We start from the raw sequence: 18,236 nt of genomic DNA, 5'->3' as shown, positions 1-18,236 counted from the left end.
GGTGCAAGCGGCTCCACAATTCCAAAAACTCTATTTGATAAGTTCAGAATGGGGCCATTTAGAACAACTGAGCTAAGACTGCACTTAGCTGATTCAACATATAGGCAAGTTGTAGGGATAAAAGATAATATTATAGTAGAGATTAAAGGATGTCCTGCTCTCATTGATCTCATTATTGTGGACATGCCTGAAGATCCTATAGCTCCTATAATCTTAGGAATGCCATTTCTTAGAACTATAAAAGCGCTGACCAATTTACATGAGGGAATGTGAGAATTGGACTACCATCCAAAGACCCATTTGTAGTACATTTCCCTAGAAAGAAGAAGGCCAATGATGATGGGATCATCACTTTGAAAGCCAACTATTTCGGAGTGGGACTTCCACTTCCAACTCTTAAGTGACCACCATCTTCGTCAAGCTAATTGACCTTAACTAGAACCGCTTTATGGCAGGCAACCCACGTTCAATAAAGTTTTTTATTGAGTTTTTATTCAAGTTTAATGCTTAGTTTTATTTGTTTGTTTTGTTTTGTTTTGTTTCAATAAAGAGCGTTCATGAGATCCTTGGAAAAGAGGAGAATAAGTTATGCAACAATGTCTTTTTGATTATCGATACTAACGGTTGCACCTTCTTGATATATATATGTTGTTGTTTTTTCCTTAGCCATTTTCGAGGTAATGTCGATGCATAAAGGCACGTGAAAGTTGCACATAATTTTTTTGATGTTCGCAGGTTCCAGTAACTTTCGCGACCATCGGTACGACCGGAGCCGACCGTACCACGCGCCCGTACCGCATCCGTGACCACGAAACAAAAGAATTGAAGATTTTGTCGAAGGAGGTTGTATGTTTGGCGAACTTTGGTACGGTCAAATCCGATCGTACCGTGTGCTCGTAATGACATGGGATTAACTTGTCAATGCCTACAGATTGTAGACTTAGGGTTTTGTAAGAAGTAGAGGGCAAGTAGATCTTGAAGGTTTCAGCCTGAAAGATCGAGATGTCGCCTAGAGGGGGGTGAATAGGCAATTAAAAACTCTTACGGATTTGTCTTGTAAGAATGCGGAATTAAACTAACGTTTGGATTACAAGCACAAACCCTAAATATGCTAAGCTCAACTAAGTGTAACAATAAAAACTAGAGCTAGGCAAGATAGGCACAAGATATATGTAGCACAAGTGATAGCAAGATATATGTACTTCAAGCATGATGGCTATCACAAGGAAAGAGAGCTCGGGTATAGAAATAACCGAGGCACGCGGAGACGAGGATGTATTCCCGTGTTCCCTTCCTTTGCAAGAAGGTACGTCACGTTTGGAGGAGTGGAGGTCCCACGAAGGATTCCCCAACGCCACGAAGGCTCACCCTATTCTCTGAGCCACACCCACGAAGGATAATGGCACTTTCCTTATGGTTAGCTTTTCCTCCACTCCGGAGATGGCAAGCTCCACAACCATTTCACAAGCTCCACGAAGGAGAAGCCCGGGCCCCTTCACAATCTTCCACGAAGAGATCACCGGGACACCAACCAAGCCAACTAGGAGGTCTCCCTCCAAGAGTAACAAGCTCATGGTCTCTCACTCGAACTAATCGTGGTGGAGATCTCAACACTATGCAATGATGCAAAGCAAGAACACCAAAGGTGTTCAAATCCTTCACACTCAAATCTCACCCAAGCAACAAATGCTAGGATGAGATTAGAGATGAAGAACAATGGGGAAAGTCAACAAAAGACTCCAAGATCTAGATCCAAAGGGTTCCCCTCACTTATAGGAGAAATTGATTGGTGGGGATTATAGATCTAGATCTCCTCTCTCAAATCCTCAAGAATGGGCAAGAATCATGGGAGGAATCAAGAGGGGAAGCAAGTTCTTCAAATAGCAACAATGGAGGTGAAGAAGGGGAAGAACTAACTCAGCTCAAGGTAGAAGAATACTATTTATAGCCAAAGAGGGGAAATAATAGTTGGGGAGGAAAACAGTAAAAACTGCACAGGAAATTCGGCCCAGCCGGCGCACATGCCGGCCGACCGGACCAGGCGCTGAGGAGGCCGGTCGGCGGTCCGGTCGGGCCGAGGCACAGGCCGGCGGGAGGCTTGCAGGCCGCGTGATGGGGACACTACTAGAAAACAGGCAATCAGCGGCGCACCTGTTTTTGCCATCAGTGGCGCACTATCACGCCACTATTAACAATTAGCAGTGGCGCACTAGTGGTGCGCCATTGCTATTTGGCTTAGCAGTGGCGCACCAGGTAGTGCGCCACTACTAGCTTCATCGTGCGCCACTCCTAAATGTCTGAGGAGCGCCACTGGATAGAAACAAGGTACGCCACTACTTAAATTTGAAATTTCTAGATCTGGATCTGGATCTGGCACATTTTGTTTCGAATTTTTTTGGCTCGTTATTTTTTCTCGTTCTTGTTGGTAGAATTATTTGTGCAATGTTCATTCTCATTTTTCCTAGACTAGCCGCCGGTGAGGATGGATGAGAGAGGTAGGAGAGGTGAGGAGATGGAGGATGTAGGAGAGGATGAACAAGAGGACGAAGGCCAGAGGTAATGGAGGCTAGAGGGTCGACGGAGGGTCGTCGTAGGGTCATCGGAAAGTAAGGTCACCGGAGGTCACCATAGTGGAGGAGCTCGCCAGAAAGTGACGTCACCGGAGGTCGACATAGTGGAGGAGGTCGCCGGAGTGAAAGGAGAAGTAGAAGAAAAGGATGAAAGGGAGGAGGAGAGGAGAGGAGGAGAGCAGGAGGAGGAGAGGAGAATGAGAGCAGGAGAATGTGTGGAGGAGGAGGGAGGAGGGGGTAAGTGGCCGGCTCCTACCATTTTGAATCCCATTTTGAAATTCGTGGGCGGGAAGCTTAGCAGTGGCGCACCAAGGCATGGGTGCGCCACCGCTAATTTTTTTCTATTTTTTTGCCCAAAATCTAAAACCTGAAAAAAGTCCTGTTTCTGTTTTGAATATGAAGAGTCCATTTTTTCTCCAAACAGCCGTAGGCGGTTGAATTCGAATAGGAAATTTCGCGTAGATACTTTTTGATATAAAAAAGTTTTTCATCGGAGGTCGTATGCAACCAGAAATCCCATTTTACCGAAAAATAACGCCATTTTGCATAATATATCGAAATTCATGGTTTTAAATTTTCATTGAAACTAGATGGCATAACATATGGTCATCTCGAAGGAATTTATTTTCTGAAATTTCTATCTGTATCTTTTATTTTTTCCAAACCCGAAAAGGCGATCCACGGGGGGGGGGGGTGTGGAAATGTTTGGGCACCACTTAGTCGCTACTAAGTGGTGCCCAAACATGTCCATCACCCCCTTTACATAACAATGGCGCATCATGTAGAGGTGCGCCGCTGATACAAAAAATAGCTGTGGCGCATGATACGTCTCAAACGTATCTATAATTTCTTATGTTCCATGCTAGTTTTATGACAATACTCACATGTTTTATATACACTTTATATCGTTTTTATGCATTTTCCGGAACTAACCTATTAACAAGATGCCGAAGTGCCAGTTCCTGTTTTCTGCTGTTTTTGGTTTCAGAAATTCTACACAGGAAATATTCTTGGAATTGGACGAAACAAAAGCCCAAGGCCTTATTTCCCCCGGAATGTTCCAGAACACCGAAGGAGAGACGGGGAGGGGCCAAGGGGGCCCCACACCACCTGGCGGCGCGGCCAGGAGGGGGGCGCGCCCAGCTATGGTGTGGGCCCCTCGGGACTCCATCGACATTGCCCCTTCACCTATAAATTCCTCCGTCTCCGAAAACCCTACCACAATCGACGATATTCCACGAAGAGTTCCGTAGCCTCCGCCATCGCGAAGACAAGTTTCGGGGGACAGAAGTCTCTGTTCCGGCACGCCGCCGGGACGGGGAATTGCCCCCGGAGTCATCTCCATTGACACCACCGCCATCTTCATTGCCGTTGCTGTCTCCCATGATGAGGAGGGAGTAGTTCTCCCCCGAGGCTGAGGGCTCTACCGGTAGCTATGTGGTTCATCTCTCTCTCCCATGGTGTGATCTTTATGTGATCATGAGCTTTGTATCACTATTAATCTATGTGCTACTCTAGTGATGTTATTAAAGTAGTCTATTCCTCCTCCATGATGTAAAGTTGACAGTGTGTGCATCATGTAGTACTTGGCGTAGTTTATGATTGTAATCTCTTGTAGATTATGAAGTTAACTATTACTATGATAGTATTGATGTGATCTATTCCCCCTTTTATAGCTATTGGTGACAGTGTGTGTGCTATGTTAGTACTCGGTCTAAATTGCAACAGTCTATTATGCACTCTAGAGTTTACTTTAATATGAACTCCGGATGTTGTGGAGCTTGTTTACTCCGGCTTGAGGTGTGCTTTTATAGCCCTACACAATGAATGGTGTTTGTTATCCAACAAGAGAGTGTTTAAGAGTAGCTTTATTGTAACAACCCAAAAATTTCAAAACAAACAAATTGAATTTTCCCTAGTTCCAAATTTTGGAACCAACAAAAACTTTTATTAAAATAAGATTGATACATATAGACCTTGTTTAAATCTTGTGTTTTGCCATGATGAGTGTTATTATGCTTATGTGCTAAACCCTAAAACCCCAAAGTGATCAAGTGAAGATCACCAATCAAATAAAATACAAGAAAAATAATTCAAATAAGAAAAACCTTAAACCCTAAGCTTCTCCTTAAATCAATTGGATCTATTTTTGAGAAACCCAAAATAAAATAAAAGACCTAGGGGGACATATAGCCCTAATAGGTAAACCTTGAACCCTATCTTTATTAATTATGCTAAATGGTGGTGAACCTTTGAGAACCCCACAAAACCCTAAACCTCACCCCTCTTCTCACCACCCTAGTTAAAATGAAATAAAAAGAGAATTAAATAAGAAAAAGGCATATGTGCCTATGGCTATTTTTATAAAACTTTACCCTAAGCTTTGCTACTTTGCTTAGAGGTTTGGAAAACCTTCATACACCTTACCTAGTACTTATCAAACCAAATCCAAGTGATTTCCAAAAGAAATAAAAAGAAACTAAAAATGCCATAGAGGCATATGTGAGAAAAATGCAAATTTGTGAATTTGAGAAGTTTGACCCTAGGACTTGTTGTGAATGGTTGGATCACTTCCAAATACCATTTCAATACTCAACAACATCAATTGGGCCAAGAACACTCAAATCAAAAATCAATACAACATATGCATAGAAGCATATGTGCCACATAGCCATTCCACCAAACTTTGACCTATGGCTTTAAACCTTGACCAAATGGTGTGAAACCATCTCTCAACCTAATATAACACTAAATTGACCCTAACCCATGCCCAAGTGAAGCAAAGGTGAACCCTTTTCAAAAATAATAAAACTTAACACATCACCTCTTATGTGTTATGGCCATTTTTGCAAATCTTTGACCAAGACCCTTTTAATTAGTTTCAATGGTTTGAAAATGTTTCTAAACCAATAAGAATCACATTAGAGTCAACCAAAGTCAATTCAAATGAAGAGAAATCACATAGTGAGAAAATCCCCAAAATTCCCTCACATACACTTAGCCCAATTTGCAAATCTTCAACCAAGGCCACCATTGCTTGATCTATTGCTTGTAAAACTCTTATATGTGATAAACAAACACAATTGCATCAAAGAAACAAGAATCCAATCAAAGGAAATCTCAATTTCAATTCACATATGATAATGGTCATATGTCACTTTTATATTATCTTCACCACTTTGCACCCTTTTATCTTCTGATTCCTCAACCAAACTTAGTCAACTCTCTCCATGTCATCCAAGACCATGTCAAGGTCAACAACTTTCATGTTGACCACCACACCTCTTGTTGACCAGGTTGACCAGTATAGTGCTGCCAAGTGGAGACTTTGAAATAAAGAGAAGATCATCTCACTTTTGCCATTCTGCATTTCTTCACCAAATTGACCACCACCACCACCATTCCACTTCTATGAATATATGTTTGAGATCCACCAAAGGATTTTCAAAAATTTGAAACTTTTCTCTTGCGGGCATTTAACCAAACACCTGGCAGGCAGGAGTAAACTTTGTGCCCATACCTCATTTTCACCTTGGACCAAGTCCAAAGCTGACCATCCCTGCTGCCCTGGAGCTCCCTCACACCTCCCATCACCAGTACAAGCCACTGCTCCCCTCTCTCTTGGTCACCATGACCCAAAACCCACACCATGCCGGCCACTTGACACCTCACATGCCATCCCTTCCTCCTCTCCCATCCATCACCTCTCACCTTGTCAGCTGACCTCCCCTGACCCACCAGAAGCTGACCATGCACGCGCTGACCCGAGACGACGTCGGCATTGACCAGCAGCTGCTCGTCCACACCACGCCCACGCGCCCGTAAGACGCTCACCCGCGCCAGACGCGCCCGATGGCAACCACGGACGCGACGGAACGCCGCCGTGCCCCATCGCCTCACGCCTCCTCTCACTCGCCCAGGCCCCGGTCGCCTCGCCATGACGCCGCAGCCTCCCCGGACAACCTCACCGGCCCGCGGGAACCCCGTGCACGACGCCATGATCGGCGACCACCCGCCACCGCCGCCGCAGTGCGAGGACGATGACGAGCGCCATCGGCCCTCGTTTTCACCACAATCAAGCTCTACAGCTCCGCCATGACGTCGCCTGCACGAGAGCATCATCGCCAGTACCCCTGCGACCCCCCTACCGTCGTCACCATGACCGACCGAACCATGCCGCGCTGCCCTCCCTCGCCGCTATAAAAGGAGGCATCCCCGCACCTAGCTCTCCACACCAATCTTGCTCACCTTCCCCTTCTCAAGCTCTCGTCCACTCGCCTTGCTCGATTAGCCTCCGCCGCCGTCCAATTTGACCACCGGAGCCGCGGAGGTGCTGAGAAGAGCGCCGTCGTTGCAGCGCACCCCCGGCGACGAGACTGCTACAGGCTGCCTCCCCTTCCTCGACAACTTCTTCTCCGCGCCTCGCCGACCCTCTCCGCGCCGCCGGTGAGCCTCCGACCCCCCACCGTCGCCGCCAGTGGCCGCGCCTCTCGTCGCCATCGACGAAGGCCGTGGACCGTCGATCCCAAATCTAATCCTACGGCTCACCTCCTGCGCACCGATTCGCAGTTTAAAGAGGCACCGATCGGTGGAGCCCACCTTGTCAGGTGGCCCGCTCGCGTCGGATGCGTAGTTGGGCCAGCCCAACCCCTTCTCCCTTGTTCTGGCCCAAATTCTTTCCCGCCAAGCCCACCAGTTTGAATTCCGTTTAATTAATCTGTGTCAAATTCAATACTGATGCTGAATTAGAAATTGAATATTTTCAAAACCACTGAACCAATTTTGACAAATTTTATATATTTAGAAAGCTCATGAAAGGCCCCATCCAACCACACTGGATTCAAATCAAAATATGTTGTAGAATTTGAATAGTAAAAATAACAAATCAGTAACTTTTCAAACTTCAAATAAATCTTAAAAATCAACCATAAACTATTTTGAGGTGGTTCCACCTCTCAAAAATCACATTTGATGTGGTCTAATTTATTATGTAATAAAATACTATAGTTGTTTCATATGATCTTGGGCTAGATTCAAATAATGGCTATCTGGCCATTTCTAGCCCATTTAAATTATTGTCCAAATTTAAGATTTCAAATCTATGAGGTATAGCACCTCATTTAAATCATCTTCTCAAGTTGTATGAAGTAGTGTGATAACCCTGGTTGCTTGGTCTCATATTTGTTCACTTATACTAAATGTTTGCCATAGTAGCATGATAAATTGTTCCAACAAATTATTAAATCCTATGGGAGTGTTTCTCTCATTTAAATCTTGTCATGAACAATTCAAAATGAGGTAGAGACTCTGGTCATTTAGGTCTCATATGAATTGTTGATGATATTAAATCTTTACCTTGTTAGGATTAAAAGGTATGAGGTGTTCACCTCATTTAAATCACTTTCTCAAATGATAAGTATGAAGAGGTTGACTTGGGTCAACCTAGGTCATATTTTATTCATAAGAGAAATTAAATCTTAATGAGACAATGAGAAGAAGTTATATCTCTGAATAATTAAAAGCAACACCTTATTTAGTATGAGAGGAAATTATTTTTCCTAAATAAGATAACAACACTTTTACCCACTTAATAGTAATAAGTGATGCTAGTTTACTTGTGTAAATTATATGAGGTGTTTTACTTCATTTAAATCTTGTCCCAAGTACTTTCATATGAAGTTTGAACCCCGGGTCAAAAACTCTCACATGAAATACTTGGAGATTTAAATCATAATAGTCACTATTAAATGGTATGAGGTATCCCTACCTCATTTAAATCATTTTCTCAAGTGATGATGATGAATGGTTGACCTAGGTCAACATAAATTCATGTGTGATGATTTGAGAAATTAAATCTTAAAGAAGATTCAATGAGAGGAAACTATTCTTCCTCAAAACAATACCACCAATGCACCAAATTGTATTAATTATGTGAATAGAATAGTTTGTGTGAATATATGTGATGTTGGGAAGAGCCAATGAATTGTTTGGTGATTGTATCCTCGTATTCGTATTTTAGACGCTAGTACCGAGGAGTATCAAGAGGAGGAAGAAGTCAACTTCAGGAAGAGGAAGACCACTTTGATCAGTACACCACTCAAGGCAAGCTAGTATTCTTGCATGCTATTACCAATGCAAGCTATGTTATTTTGAAAGCTATTACCAATGCAAGCTAACACCCTTGCAAGCTAATAGTCTTGCAAAGTGCAAAGCTCTACTAGAGCAAGGCACACCCACCACTACTTTTTACTTTATGCTTATGATCCTATTTCCCCGTTTTATTCTTACAAGCTTTGGTTTTTGATTATTTATAACTTGCTTTTATAGTTAACTTTGGTCTAGAAATAGAGTACTACAAGAGTATCAAAATTAGCCTAGCAAGCTCCAAGATATTTAGCATCCCTCAGGACTAGTTGCTAGTGCTCAATATCAGAATTGACTACTCTAGATGGGAACTTGTGAAATGAAAAGACTTTGAAAACCTTGGAATGATGAGTCATTCTATTGAAAGATTTTGAAGGTGAATATGACTGGTGAATGACTTGGTGAATTTTACAAAAACTGATGGTTGGGTTTGGATGCGATACCATTCCAATTTTGCAAGTACCCCCACAATACCTGATATGGGTAGGGCTTAACTAGAAGTTTATGTATCTTAGTATGGGTTCCCTCTAAACAAGCGTCATCGGGGTTATCCGGAGGCTGCCTCTACAAAAGTGAAGTGATGTGATATGACGTGAAATGAGGTGAATGTCCGGCCCAAGCCTGTGCGATTCCCAGTGTGACAGTTTGTCTTCACTGGGAGGCCAAGCTCATGGGGAGAGATGCCTATACTAAGATATGTAAGTGAAAGGTTATGGTTGGTAGTCCGCACACGGAGTGTGGTAAATCAGGGCCAGTTAACCCTGACGGATTATTGCAAATGTTGTGGCACAAGTGTACGACCTCTGCAGAGTGTAGATCTATTCGAATAGCCGCGTCCACGGTTATGGACGGTTGGAAAGGCCATACTGTTCCGTCATCAGACCATTTTTCTTTCAAAATGTGACATGTGAAGGGTGATTTTGAACTTGAAAAGTTGAATGGTGCCTTGTGATTTGAATTGAAAGGTGACTTTGACTTTGAATCACAACTGAGTTGTGGGAATGACACTAATGTTCCCGCTTGAGTTAGTTGAGCAAGTGAAGGTTTTTGATTATTAAAGTGTTTATGAAATAAAACTAGCTTTATGCAAATGAAACTTAGAGCTTAGCACCCCCTTACTATAGTTGATAGTGTTTACCTTAGTATTAGTTTGCGAGTACTTTAAAGTACTCATGGCTTTGTCCCTGGCTATTCAAATGGCCAGACTATGAAGAGGAGTACCGGAACCCGGAAGAAGGACAGCAGGACGTCTACGACAACTAGGATCACTCCTGACGTCAACAGTTGCCTGTGGAATAGATGGACCACGACCGCTACGCTACTTCGCTTCCGCTATGTGTTTTGTAATTGATCAATGGATCATCTAGTATTGTAATGAGACTGGATCATGTGATCCTTTGTTGTAAGACAATTATGCGTTGTAATAAATGATGTGTTGTGATATTAATCTATTATGTCTCGCAAAAACAATATTCCTGGGATTGCGATGAATGACATAATAGGCATCTGGACTTAAAAATCCGGGTGTTGACAAGTTGGTATCAGAGCCATTGTTTGACCTTAGGAGACCCTAGTTAGAATGAACGTCTGCAAAACTTAGCTTCAAAAACCAAAGAAGTGAATAATTGTGAAAAACTTATTCTCACTCTTATCCTTGAAATCTTTTTCAAAATGAGAAATTCATACTCTACTTTCTTTGTAGCACTATCTAAAATTTTGCACACTTGAATACTTCTCTAAATTTACTCCTCCTCTTTGCTCACAGATGAAGTACCAATGGGAGTCCTATAAGCTTGGATCCGGAGACGACAAAAGTTTCGAAAAGGAATTGAAGCAACTGGTGGACTATCTGGGACATCCGTATCCCGAGTTCTTCGGAATACCCCTCAAGGCTCAGTCAGGAGAACCACCTCAGTGGGACGTCTCTGCGATCTACGAAGGAAGCTTGATGCCCAAGATGGGAAACCATATGGTTTTACATGTAACGGGAAACACTTGGAAGGAAGGACTAGACAAAGCTATGCAAGAAGCAATTTCCGTCTGTGTGGACAAAATGAGGACAAGATCAAGAACACTCGCTTCATTTACTACCCAAGACATGACTCCATGGGAAGATCAATGACCATGCCCCCACCACAACCAAAGATGAACCCCTATGAAGCACCTCGGGACTTCAGCGGTACAAAACCCGCAGGGATTTGGACAACGCCCTCGCCTCTCGCCAAGCACCTCACCCGTGAAGACGAAGAAACCCCCCCCTGAAGAGTAGTATCACCCAAGCACTTAAGTAGGTGTGAGTTGTATCAGGATCCCCCTTGTATCGTAGAGCGATGAATGGTTCTTCAAACCAACGGTGTGTTAGATTTGTAATGTATGATGCTTGGTATGAATGAAAAAGTGTTGTTGGTTTTTACCCCCGCAACACTACTCAAGTTTTCAATTTTATGAACTTTTAAACTTAACAAAACAAACCATAGAAAATTCCCTCTTATCTTATCATCTACATCCATGTTCAGATGGCCCCTCCCAATCGCACCAACGACGCGATGATGCAACCGCTGCATGCAGACAATGATGGCAGACCGAGAAGTCGAAAGAGCTGAACGCCAAGCCAACCTTGCGGCACGCAACAGATAGCTCGTAACAATCAAGGCCATCATGATCACCCAGGATCAAAGCTAAAGAAATTCCAGAACACCAACCCTCCGGTATTCAACAAGACCGAAGAGCCCTCGATGCGATGATCGGCTCCAGGACCATGGAGAACAACCTCGAAGTTGCGCAAGTTGAAGCCGCAGAGAAAGTGCTGTTTGCCACCCATTATCTGGCAGGACCAGCCAGAGCTTGGTGGACCAGCACCCGTGCCATGAATGCAGGACAGATGATGACCTGGGAAGACTTCAAGATTAAGTTTAGCAAATACCATGTGCCCCAAGGACTGATCAAAAAGATGAGAGACGAGTTCCGTGAACTCAAGCAAGGAAGAATGTCCGTGGTGGAATACCGCGACAGGTTTCTTACTCTGTCAAGGTACGCCCCGGATGAGACCGACACCAATGAGAAGCGAAAGGAAAGATTTCTGAACGGACTGCACGACGAGATGCAAACTGTGTTAGTGAACATTCCGTTCGCTGACTTAGAAGCCCTGGTAGACTCAGCCATACAGATGGAAGGAAAGCTGCATCAGGCCAACGAAAACCGCAAGAGAAGAATGATGAACCAGAGTGGACCCCACCATAACCAGAAGTATCGAAATAACTCCTCTGGAGGATTCACCCCAAGATACAACAAGCCCCCTGCCCAGAATTATCGCCCCAACTACACCAACAACAACGGAGGACCCCCGAAGCACGGAGGGAACAACAACAACAACAACAACCGCCCCAACAACAAGAACAACAATGGAAACAACAACAACCCCAATACCGCCCCAAGGACTGGAAGCAATGCTACCCCCGTCAACCCCAAAGACAAATCCACCGTCAACTGCTATGAATGTGGAGTTGTGGGTCACTTCTCCAAGGAGTGCCCCAAGAAGCTTGCCAGGATTGCCGCCAATACCGCAGCACCTGCTCAACAACAGCGCCGCTTTGCTGGAAGAAGGAACCAGAACAACAACAACGGACGTTTCTACCACATGACTGCCACTGAAGCTCAGGAAGCACCCCAGACAATGCCAAGTATGTCCTCCTGTTATTAAAATGCTCAATCTCTCTTAGGAACCTAACTTTTCTTAAAATCTCGGGACGAGATTTGTTTAAGGGGGGAAGGGTTTGTAACAACCCAAAAATTTCAAAACAAACAAATTGAATTTTCCCTAGTTCCAAATTTTGGAACCAACAAAAACTTTTATTAAAATAAGATTGATACATATAGACCTTGTTTAAATCTTGTGTTTTGCCATGATGAGTGTTATTATGCTTATGTGCTAAACCCTAAAACCCCAAAGTGATCAAGTGAAGATCACCAATCAAATAAAATACAAGAAAAATAATTCAAATAAGAAAAACCTTAAACCCTAAGCTTCTCCTTAAATCAATTGGATCTATTTTTGAGAAACCCAAAATAAAATAAAAGACCTAGGGGGACATATAGCCCTAATAGGTAAACCTTGAACCCTATCTTTATTAATTATGCTAAATGGTGGTGAACCTTTGAGAACCCCACAAAACCCTAAACCTCACCCCTCTTCTCACCACCCTAGTTAAAATGAAATAAAAAGAGAATTAAATAAGAAAAAGGCATATGTGCCTATGGCTATTTTTATAAAACTTTACCCTAAGCTTTGCTACTTTGCTTAGAGGTTTGGAAAACCTTCATACACCTTACCTAGTACTTATCAAACCAAATCCAAGTGATTTCCAAAAGAAATAAAAAGAAACTAAAAATGCCATAGAGGCATATGTGAGAAAAATGCAAATTTGTGAATTTGAGAAGTTTGACCCTAGGACTTGTTGTGAATGGTTGGATCACTTCCAAATACCATTTCAATACTCAACAACATCAATTGGGCCAAGAACACTCAAATCAAAAATCAATACAACATATGCATAGAAGCATATGTGCCACATAGCCATTCCACCAAACTTTGACCTATGGCTTTAAACCTTGACCAAATGGTGTGAAACCATCTCTCAACCTAATATAACACTAAATTGACCCTAACCCATGCCCAAGTGAAGCAAGGTGAACCCTTTTCAAAAATAATAAAACTTAACACATCACCTCTTATGTGTTATGGCCATTTTTGCAAATCTTTGACCAAGACCCTTTTAATTAGTTTCAATGGTTTGAAAATGTTTCTAAACCAATAAGAATCACATTAGAGTCAACCAAAGTCAATTCAAATGAAGAGAAATCACATAGTGAGAAAATCCCCAAAATTCCCTCACATACACTTAGCCCAATTTGCAAATCTTCAACCAAGGCCACCATTGCTTGATCTATTGCTTGTAAAACTCTTATATGTGATAAACAAACACAATTGCATCAAAGAAACAAGAATCCAATCAAAGGAAATCTCAATTTCAATTCACATATGATAATGGTCATATGTCACTTTTATATTATCTTCACCACTTTGCACCCTTTTATCTTCTGATTCCTCAACCAAACTTAGTCAACTCTCTCCATGTCATCCAAGACCATGTCAAGGTCAACAACTTTCATGTTGACCACCACACCTCTTGTTGACCAGGTTGACCAGTATAGTGCTGCCAAGTGGAGACTTTGAAATAAAGAGAAGATCATCTCACTTTTGCCATTCTGCATTTCTTCACCAAATTGACCACCACCACCACCATTCCACTTCTATGAATATATGTTTGAGATCCACCAAAGGATTTTCAAAAATTTGAAACTTTTTCTCTTGCGGGCATTTAACCAAACACCTGGCAGGCAGGAGTAAACTTTGTGCCCATACCTCATTTTCACCTTGGACCAAGTCCAAAGCTGACCATCCCTGCTGCCCTGGAGCTCCCTCACACCTCCCATCACCAGTACAAGCCACTGCTCCCCTCTCTCTTGGTCACCATGACCCAAAACCCACACCATGCCGGCCACTTGACACCTCACATGCCATCCCTTCCTCCTCTCCCATCCATCACCTCTCACCTTGTCAGCTGACCTCCCCTGACCCTCCTGAAGCTGACCATGCACGCGCTGACCCGAGACGACGTCGGCATTGACCAGCAGCTGCTCGTCCAGACCACGCCCAGACGCGCCCAGAAGACGCTCACCCGCGCCAGGACGCGCCCGATGGCAACCCTGGACGCGACGGAACGCCGCTGTGCCCCATCGCCTCACGCCTCCTCTCACTCTGCCCAGGCCCCAGTCGCCTCGCCATGACGCCAGCAGCCTCCCAGACAACCTCACTGGCCCGCGGGAACCCTGTGCACGACGCCATGATCGGCGACCACCCGCCACTGCCGCCAGAGTGCGAGGACGATGACGAGCGCCATCGGCCCTCGTTTTCACCACAATCAAGCTCTACAGCTCCGCCATGACGTCGCCTGCACGAGAGCATCATCGCCGCACCCTGCGACCCCCCTACCGTCGTCACCATGACCGACCGAACCATGCCGCGCTGCCCTCCCTCGCCGCTATAAAAGGAGGCATCCCCGCACCTAGCTCTCCACACCAATCTTGCTCACCTTCCCCTTCTCAAGCTCCTCGTCCACTCGCCTTGCTCGATTAGCCTCCGCCGCCGTCCAATTTGACCACCGGAGCCGCGGAGGTGCTGAGAAGAGCGCCGCCGTTGCTGCGCACCCCCGGCGACGAGACCGCACAAAGCTGCCTCCTTCCTCGACAACTTCTTCTCCGCGCCTCGCCGACCCTCTCCGCGCCGCCGGTGAGCCTCCGACCCCCCACCGTCGCCGCCAGTGGCCGCGCCTCTCGTCGCCATCGACGAAGGCCGTGGACCGTCGATCCCAAATCTAATCCTACGGCTCACCTCCTGCGTACCGATTCGCAGTTTAAAGAGGCACTGACTGGTGGAGCCCACCTTGTCAGGTGGCCCGCTCGCGTCGGATGCGTAGTTGGGCCAGCCCAACCCCTTCTCCCTTGTTCTGGCCCAAATTCTTTCCCGCCAAGCCCACCAGTTTGAATTCCGTTTAATTAATCTGTGTCAAATTCAATACTGATGCTGAATTAGAAATTGAATATTTTCAAAACCACTGAACCAATTTTGACAAATTTTATATATTTAGAAAGCTCATGAAAGGCCCCATCCAACCACACTGGATTCAAATCAAAATATGTTGTAGAATTTGAATAGTAAAAATAACAAATCAGTAACTTTTCAAACTTCAAATAAATCTTAAAAATCAACCATAAACTATTTTGAGGTGGTTCCACCTCTCAAAAATCACATTTGATGTGGTCTAATTTATTATGTAATAAAATACTATAGTTGTTTCATATGATCTTGGGCTAGATTCAAATAATGGCTATCTGGCCATTTCTAGCCCATTTAAATTATTGTCCAAATTTAAGATTTCAAATCTATGAGGTATAGCACCTCATTTAAATCATCTTCTCAAGTTGTATGAAGTAGTGTGATAACCCTGGTTGCTTGGTCTCATATTTGTTCACTTATACTAAATGTTTGCCATAGTAGCATGATAAATTGTTCCAACAAATTATTAAATCCTATGGGAGTGTTTCTCTCATTTAAATCTTGTCATGAACAATTCAAAATGAGGTAGAGACTCTGGTCATTTAGGTCTCATATGAATTGTTGATGATATTAAATCTTTACCTTGTTAGGATTAAAAGGTATGAGGTGTTCACCTCATTTAAATCACTTTCTCAAATGATAAGTATGAAGAGGTTGACTTGGGTCAACCTAGGTCATATTTTATTCATAAGAGAAATTAAATCTTAATGAGACAATGAGAAGAAGTTATATCTCTGAATAATTAAAAGCAACACCTTATTTAGTATGAGAGGAAATTATTTTTCCTAAATAAGATAACAACACTTTTACCCACTTAATAGTAATAAGTGATGCTAGTTTACTTGTGTAAATTATATGAGGTGTTTTACTTCATTTAAATCTTGTCCCAAGTACTTTCATATGAAGTTTGAACCCCGGGTCAAAAACTCTCACATGAAATACTTGGAGATTTAAATCATAATAGTCACTATTAAATGGTATGAGGTATCCCTACCTCATTTAAATCATTTTCTCAAGTGATGATGATGAATGGTTGACCTAGGTCAACATAAATTCATGTGTGATGATTTGAGAAATTAAATCTTAAAGAAGATTCAATGAGAGGAAACTATTCTTCCTCAAAACAATACCACCAATGCACCAAATTGTATTAATTATGTGAATAGAATAGTTTGTGTGAATATATGTGATGTTGGGAAGAGCCAATGAATTGTTTGGTGATTGTATCCTCGTATTCGTATTTTAGACGCTAGTACCGAGGAGTATCAAGAGGAGGAAGAAGTCTACTTCCCGGAAGAGGAAGACCACTTTGATCAGTACACCACTCAAGGCAAGCTAGTATTCTTGCATGCTATTACCAATGCAAGCTATGTTATTTTGAAAGCTATTACCAATGCAAGCTAACACCCTTGCAAGCTAATAGTCTTGCAAAGTGCAAAGCTCTACTAGAGCAAGGCACACCCACCACTACTTTTTACTTTATGCTTATGATCCTATTTCCCAGTTTTATTCTTACAAGCTTTGGTTTTTGATTATTTATAACTTGCTTTTATAGTTAACTTTGGTCTAGAAATAGAGTACTACAAGAGTATCAAAATTAGCCTAGCAAGCTCCAAGATATTTAGCATCCCTCAGGACTAGTTGCTAGTGCTCAATATCAGAATTGACTACTCTAGATGGGAACTTGTGAAATGAAAAGACTTTGAAAACCTTGGAATGATGAGTCATTCTATTGAAAGATTTTGAAGGTGAATATGACTGGTGAATGACTTGGTGAATTTTACAAAAACTGATGGTTGGGTTTGGATGCGATACCATTCCAATTTTGCAAGTACCCCCACAATACCTGATATGGGTAGGGCTTAACTAGAAGTTTATGTATCTTAGTATGGGTTCCCTCTAAACAAGCGTCATCGGGGTTATGCTGGAGGCTGCCTCTACAAAAGTGAAGTGATGTGATATGACGTGAAATGAGGTGAATGTCCGGCCCAAGCCCTGTGCAGTTCCCAGGCTGACAGTTTGTCTTCACTGGGAGGCCAAGCTCATGGGGAGAGATGCCTATACTAAGATATGTAAGTGAAAGGTTATGGTTGGTAGTCCGCACACGGAGTGTGGTAAATCAGGGCCAGTTAACCCTGACGGATTATTGCAAATGTTGTGGCACAAGTGTACGACCTCTGCAGAGTGTAGATCTATTCGAATAGCCGCGTCCACGGTTATGGACGGTTGGAAAGGCCATACTGTTCCGTCATCAGACCATTTTTCTTTCAAAATGTGACATGTGAAGGGTGATTTTGAACTTGAAAAGTTGAATGGTGCCTTGTGATTTGAATTGAAAGGTGACTTTGACTTTGAATCACAACTGAGTTGTGGGAATGACACTAATGTTCCCGCTTGAGTTAGTTGAGCAAGTGAAGGTTTTTGATTATTAAAGTGTTTATGAAATAAAACTAGCTTTATGCAAATGAAACTTAGAGCTTAGCACCCCCTTACTATAGTTGATAGTGTTTACCTTAGTATTAGTTTGCGAGTACTTTAAAGTACTCATGGCTTTGTCCCTGGCTATTCAAATGGCCAGACTATGAAGAGGAGTACCGGAACCCGGAAGAAGGACAGCAGGACGTCTACGACAACTAGGATCACTCCTGACGTCAACAGTTGCCTGTGGAATAGATGGACCACGACCGCTACGCTACTTCGCTTCCGCTATGTGTTTTGTAATTGATCAATGGATCATCTAGTATTGTAATGAGACTGGATCATGTGATCCTTTGTTGTAAGACAATTATGCGTTGTAATAAATGATGTGTTGTGATATTAATCTATTATGTCTCGCAAAAACAATA

General features: G+C 43.1%; 1 long non-coding RNA gene across 1 annotated transcript; it reads left to right on the top strand.

The window, feature by feature from the left end:
* The first annotated feature begins 15,070 nt into the window (after positions 1-15,070).
* On the top strand, positions 15,071-18,236 carry LOC139834302 (uncharacterized). The gene is made up of 2 exons (XR_011750076.1): positions 15,071-16,720; positions 17,969-18,236. It is a non-coding gene; the product is annotated as an uncharacterized lncRNA (long non-coding RNA).

Source organism: Lolium perenne, unplaced genomic scaffold (assembly GCF_019359855.2).
Source record: "Lolium perenne isolate Kyuss_39 unplaced genomic scaffold, Kyuss_2.0 unplaced26, whole genome shotgun sequence".
Taxonomy (NCBI): Eukaryota; Viridiplantae; Streptophyta; class Magnoliopsida; order Poales; family Poaceae; genus Lolium; species Lolium perenne.
The sequence above is the reverse complement of the archived record's forward strand: the minus strand, read 5'-3'. Positions and strand labels throughout refer to the sequence as shown.